Source organism: Salvia miltiorrhiza, chromosome 8 (assembly GCF_028751815.1).
Source record: "Salvia miltiorrhiza cultivar Shanhuang (shh) chromosome 8, IMPLAD_Smil_shh, whole genome shotgun sequence".
NCBI classification, from domain to species: Eukaryota; Viridiplantae; Streptophyta; class Magnoliopsida; order Lamiales; family Lamiaceae; genus Salvia; species Salvia miltiorrhiza.
In genome coordinates this window covers 3,492,230-3,498,330 of record NC_080394.1, presented here as the reverse complement: position 1 = coordinate 3,498,330, position 6,101 = coordinate 3,492,230, and the positions used below count along the sequence as shown (strand labels likewise).

General features: G+C 31.4%; 1 long non-coding RNA gene across 2 annotated transcripts; it reads left to right on the top strand.

Moving 5' to 3' along the window:
* Window positions 1-2,020: 2,020 nt before the first annotated feature.
* LOC131000076 (uncharacterized) lies at window positions 2,021-5,752 on the top strand. 2 transcript variants are annotated; one of them, XR_009093648.1, is made up of 3 exons: window positions 2,021-2,883; window positions 3,144-3,217; window positions 5,677-5,752. It is a non-coding gene; the product is annotated as an uncharacterized LOC131000076 (long non-coding RNA). The 2 variants fall into 2 exon arrangements; XR_009093647.1 differs by lacking the exon at window positions 5,677-5,752 and having other exon boundaries at window positions 3,144-3,919.
* Window positions 5,753-6,101: the final 349 nt, after the last annotated feature.

The following is a 6,101-nucleotide window of genomic DNA, read 5'->3' as shown; positions in this document are numbered from 1 at the left end:
TTCAAATCAAATGAATCACTATTAATAAAAGAGAAATATTATTTTTTATGAACCAATGAAATAATATGATTTTGACATAATTAAGTTCACAATTGTAAGCTGCCATTAGCCTTTAAATAAACACAAATACTTCTGTGCAACCGGTTGCACCGTGCAATTGGTTTTCAAAATGATACTACTTCATTCGGAAAATGACACTTGAACATTTCCGAATGACACTACTTCAACATACAAATGACACTTGAAGATCTTCAAGTATCATTTGTATGTTGAAGTAATGTCATTTAGAATTCAGTTGCACGGTGCAACCGGTTACACGGGAGAGTGCCTCTTAAATAAATAACAGAAAAAGAATTCAATTTATCTATGAATTGTAAGGTGCCCGTGAAATTTGTTGGGCCTTCAGGTAATTAACAAAAAATATTAAAAACAATTAAGAGGTTGTTTCGCTTTGGCTGTTTAGGAGCTTATAAATTACTTCAAAGTTTTTTATAAAATAAATTCATATACAATTTATAAGTTTTAAAAATAAACTTCAATTGCTTATAAGCTTTCAAAAAAATAAGATCTTTTACTCTAACTTATTTTTTTTATAATCTTATATGTAAAAATTATTTTATAAATATTTTTTTAATTATAACTTATTATTTTCATCATATACCATTTCAAATTCATTTCTCTTCAATTTTCTCATTTTAGCAAAAAAATTATCTCTCTAACTTATAAGCTCAATTATTCAAATACTTTGAGAACTTATAAATTGTTAAAACATCTTATAAATTCTTAAAATTCATAAACTCTTTAAAATAAACTTAACCAAACACTCTCTAAGTTGCTTGCGGCCTCAAATTTGAGCTTGAGCTTGAGCTAGCTCGCAAGTCAAATATGAGCTTGTCGGTCCATTCTTTCAATTAGATAACCATATTTTTACAAACGTCAATATTTTTATTATATATTTAAGGACTGTGAGCATTTTTTTTCATTGATTCATTATTATTAGAGTTAATTAAATAATTACTATTCTTGCGTCTTTGTAAGAGAATATCACTTAGAAGATAACATAAATTTTAAAAAATATTTGATAGATAAATTGGAGAATATCGTAACGTTGAATTTTTGCTGTGTAAAAGAGAAAGGTCTTTGACGATTTTGGTGCAATTATTAGTTCAATGGCTCAATGTAAATCCGTTCCACCATCACGCTCTACAACATTGACAAATGTTTTTATTTAATTTTGAAGGATCATTTTTTTTCTACTATTTTTTATGAATATTTTAGATAATGAGGTGGTTTCCTGTACACCCGGGTGCACCGTGCACTCGGGTGCAAAATGACACTAACACTTACACTAAATGACACTAACACTAATATTATCTTGAAATGACACTAACATTATTTTGTTTTACAAATTACACTATTATGTTATATAAATAACACTGTCGTGAAATGACACTAACACTATATTAAAATGACACTAACATTAAATGACACTATATATCATGTTATCGAAATGACACTGTACACCCGAATGTACAGAAGAATTTGTGTTAGATACTCCCTTCGTCCCATTAGTAGTGTCCTATTTCTTTTGGGCACGGAGATTAAGAAGTGTGTAGAAAATAGATAAAGTGGATTGATGAAAATTATTTAAAAATATTAAGTATAGAGAGATAGAATAGTGACATAAAGAGAATGGGACACTACTAACGGGGCAACCCAAAAAGAAAAGTGGGACACTACTAATGGGATGGTGGAAGTACTATTCTTGGTGGGGCCGAATTTCTTTTTAATTTCAAATCTATTTTTTTATGGAATTTTTGCACAAGCACAATGATTTGCATAAAATATCGACTAATTAATAGTAATTCTATAAAACTAAAAATATATATAAAAAATGTGATTGATGGTTGGTTGGGAGCCTATATATGTTGTATATGTATATATACATCTCCAAGAAACACACCTTCCCCGCACCATGAGTTCCCTAACCTCCCCATTCCCCCCCCCCCCCCACCCCACCCACCCCCGCGGCTCCCTTTTCTTGTTTTCTTAAACTCATATTTTCTCAACACTAAAACACATTTTCTATGTTTGTAAAGGAAAACATCCATATTCTTCACATCGTTTTCTTGATTACCTACTTGGCGCATTCTCTTTTCATTCAAAGATGCTGATTATTATTTTTCTTCACAGTCAATATCAGAATATCAATCACTCGTTTTTTCCCAATTAACTACTATATCTCTAATCATCTTTTATTTTTCCTTTCGGTGATTTTTAAGGTTAAGATAAGGTTAATTGATAGCGGAATCTGGCAAATCGAGTTTCTTGATTTTTTTATTTTTTGAAATGAAACATCACAAAATAAGGTTGTTTTGCCTTTGTTCTTCTCTTTGCGTTGTCTGAAATCTAGAGATTCTCATTTGCTGATGATGTCACCGTAATTCTCTTCTTTGTGAATTTCAGCCATTGGTAATGCGCCACATCAGCATCGTTGCTCGTGGTTCCGATTCCAGCGCGCCCATAAATTTCAGCCATCAGTCTCTCCATTTCACACACACACACACTTGCATCTTTCTAAAGAAATGATTTTTCAGAGTCCCATTAACGTGTTTGTTCGAATCTTGGAGATTTTGTGGTAGAATTAATACAGTCGTTGTTTTCTGGTGTAGCATCATCAAGATTCACATGCAAAAGCATATGGTGGCTGCTAAGATGATGATACCATCTCTCTCTCTCTCTCTTCACCTCAGCTTTGGATGGTGAGAATCTTGATGATGCTGCATCGGCAATAAACGACTAGAAATGGTCGGTTGAAAAGTCTATGTGATGAAAGAGGGAAAAACACTCACGCTTCCCCAGTTTGTATGGTTTCTGTCTTTGGTATTTTGTGGGAATCTCTCTCTCTCTCTCTCTCTCTCTCTCTCTCTCTCTCTCTCTCTAGACATGACTATCTGCATAGATCTGCGATTATTCTTCTGCCCTAGAATAAAGTTTTGATGCAACTCATTTTCTTTTCTTTTTGTTCAGAAATCTGGATATATATCCAAGATTTTACTATAAAGGGCTGGTTTTTATTTATTTATCTTTCTTTTTTTTTTCTTCTGACTTGTGATTCAATTAATTCTGATTTTCAATTTCAGCTTAATTATATTTCCTGGTATGGCATCAATGGAACATGTAGTTCTCGGTGCAAAAACTTCAAATTAAATTAGAGGTGAGAAAATCTTAGTTTTTGTCAATTTATTACATTCAAATGTACATATGTTATGAGCATTTCTTGCAAGAAATTTGAAATTAAGATGGTAAATTAGAGGTGGAGTTTGCAGCTTGCTTGAAGACATGTAATTTAATCTTCTTCTGCATCTCTAGCCTTATCCTCATCACCTCTTGATGAATTTGCCTTCCATTAGTTCATCATCATTTATTACAAGAGGCCCCCTTTTTCTTGCACTCAAGATCCTGTTTTCCAGTTCTTGGTGGGATTTCCACTTTTTTTTGATAAATTAAATAAGTAAATAAAGAAATTTTAAATTTCGCACGACGGAGGACTCGAATCGAGAACCTCAAATTTTGGGTATTAACGATCTCTTACCGTTGGCCAACACACGCAGACTTTTTTTTTTTTATATATTCTTATTCTAACTGTCTGTGGCTGCTACTGCTACTATATCTAATAGCCGGACTTAGCCCCAAACCCAAATAGGAAAGTTCCTATATATATCATTCGTCCCACTTTTATTATTTTATCTTTTTTCATTGCAAATTTATAAAATTACCAATATTTTTTTTGATTTCCTAGCTAGTTCTGCCACTCAAATCATTCTCATATAATCATGAGTCTTTGGCCTAGTTGATGTATTCGTATAAATTAATGCAAGTATGTTTACAATGGAATGTTTATTGTATAATTTCTCCATATTTTGGGCTTTGCATAAAATTGCGCACTTAAATTAATGTTACTTCAAGACAAAGATGCTTCAACTTGTTTTTGTTAATTAATGCAAAAAAGGTGAAAAGATATTGAAAATGATGCTTTACAATTTGTTTCTGTGGCTCTAATAATCTAAGAGACTTCAATTGATATACATATCGATGAATCTATGTTGAAGGAGACAACATAGATATTTAAATAGAGTTAATTACTTGTGTTGAGACATTGTTACATATGATACTATAAATTAAGAAATAATGTTTATAACGATCGAAATTAACGAGATAAATATATGTGTCTTGATTGAAGCTAGTTTTACCCTCCATCTCTCTGGGCAGAGATCCTCTAAGCTTGTGGTGATAGAATGAATTATTAATACATAGGATCGAGTATTTGAAGGATTGCAATAAATGTTTCAAACATTCAAATAATGTGAGATTGAATAAGTGCTACAAAATGGCAACCCCACAAAGCATATGGGAAAGAGGAAGTCAGTCGTACCACTGATTAAACAGTTGGCCTCATCACTTCTCAAATTCAAATCCTAATGTATATATATCTAGGGGTGCGCCCCCTATTTTTCGTGTAACATGAGGCCAATGAATAAGAAATATAATACTAATGAATAAAATGTATATTGAACGAACAAAATGTATATACTGATGAAAAACAAAATTTAAAAAAATGGTAATGAATAAGACATATATACTGATGAAGAATGTGGTATATAATGATGAACAATGTAGTATATACTGATGAATAATAAAAGTTAAAATATTCTGCTCCCTCCAGGATTCGAACCCTGCGAAAAAAAATATCCCTCCAGATACAATATCAGTAATAGAATTGATAAAATAAACGCATCAGATTGTGTCTCATGTTACACGAAAGTCTCATTGGAGCGGCCCCCTATATATATAGTATTATTTATACCACTCACTCACTCAAACATTTTTCCAAGGGAGAGTGACACAAGTTTTAATAAAAGTTAGTTGTGTATTTAATAAATGAAGAATAAATTCCACAAAAAGTGATAATTGTAAGAGTAATAGAAGTTAATTGTTAAAACATGATCGTAACTTTTACTGTTTTTTAGAAAGAGGACTATATATTACGGAATTTGAAAATAAGAACTATAGCTTCCATTTTTTATATATATTTACACTCATATTTAGCACATCACAATGAGGACTATAGCTTCTATCATGACTCGAAATAGGAGTGTAAATATAAAAAATGAAAACTATAGTTCACATTTTCAAATTCCGTATTCAAATTTCGTAACATATAGTCCACTTTTTAAAAATTTTGAAAGTTACAGTCATATTTTAACAATTAGCTCAAGTGATAGTTCGTGGAATTATTTTCAGAAATAGGTTAAGAAAATATTTTGAAGCGGATCAAAATAGAAAGAAATGAAGATGTTCGAGCGATGAATTAATGGAGTAATATTTATATATATTCTCATGTACCGTACGTGTTCTAGTTTCTCCCCTACCTTAATTAACTCCTCTTTCAATCTCTCAAATTATAGAATCGAGTTTCTAGCCGTTGCTCAATATCCTAATGTCTATATATATATATATATATATATACACATTTTAAGATATATACTGCATGGTGCTTTAATTCTGAAATATATATATATATATATATATATATATATATATATAATTTATGTCGTTGTAAAGTTTAAATTTGTGCATCTCTCTCATATAATGATTGCCGAGCTTGATTGACAGGTGATTTGGCACCACTGCTGACTAAATATCATTGGAAAATGTCGTATTTAACTAGAAATTATATATATACATATACTGCTGAATTGGAAGTTTAATATAAAAAGAAGAAATAAAAACCCTTGAATGCACAAGACGCAAGCAAGGAACAGAGACTCTAAAAGAGTCCGAAAAACAAAAACAACAACGCGCAGAAAAGTCTAAACGTTACCGCAAAAACCAACAATCAAAAAGTAAAATCCATATTGGAATGATAATCATCCTTGTTGCGATCATTTTCCATGTCTATTACATCCGACCAACGGATGTTCGGAATATTGGAATGATAATCATCCTTGTTGCGATCATTTTCCATGTCTATTACATCCGACCAACGGATGTTCGGAATATTGTTCATAGTACGCATCGCGTTGCTGCTACTATGATCA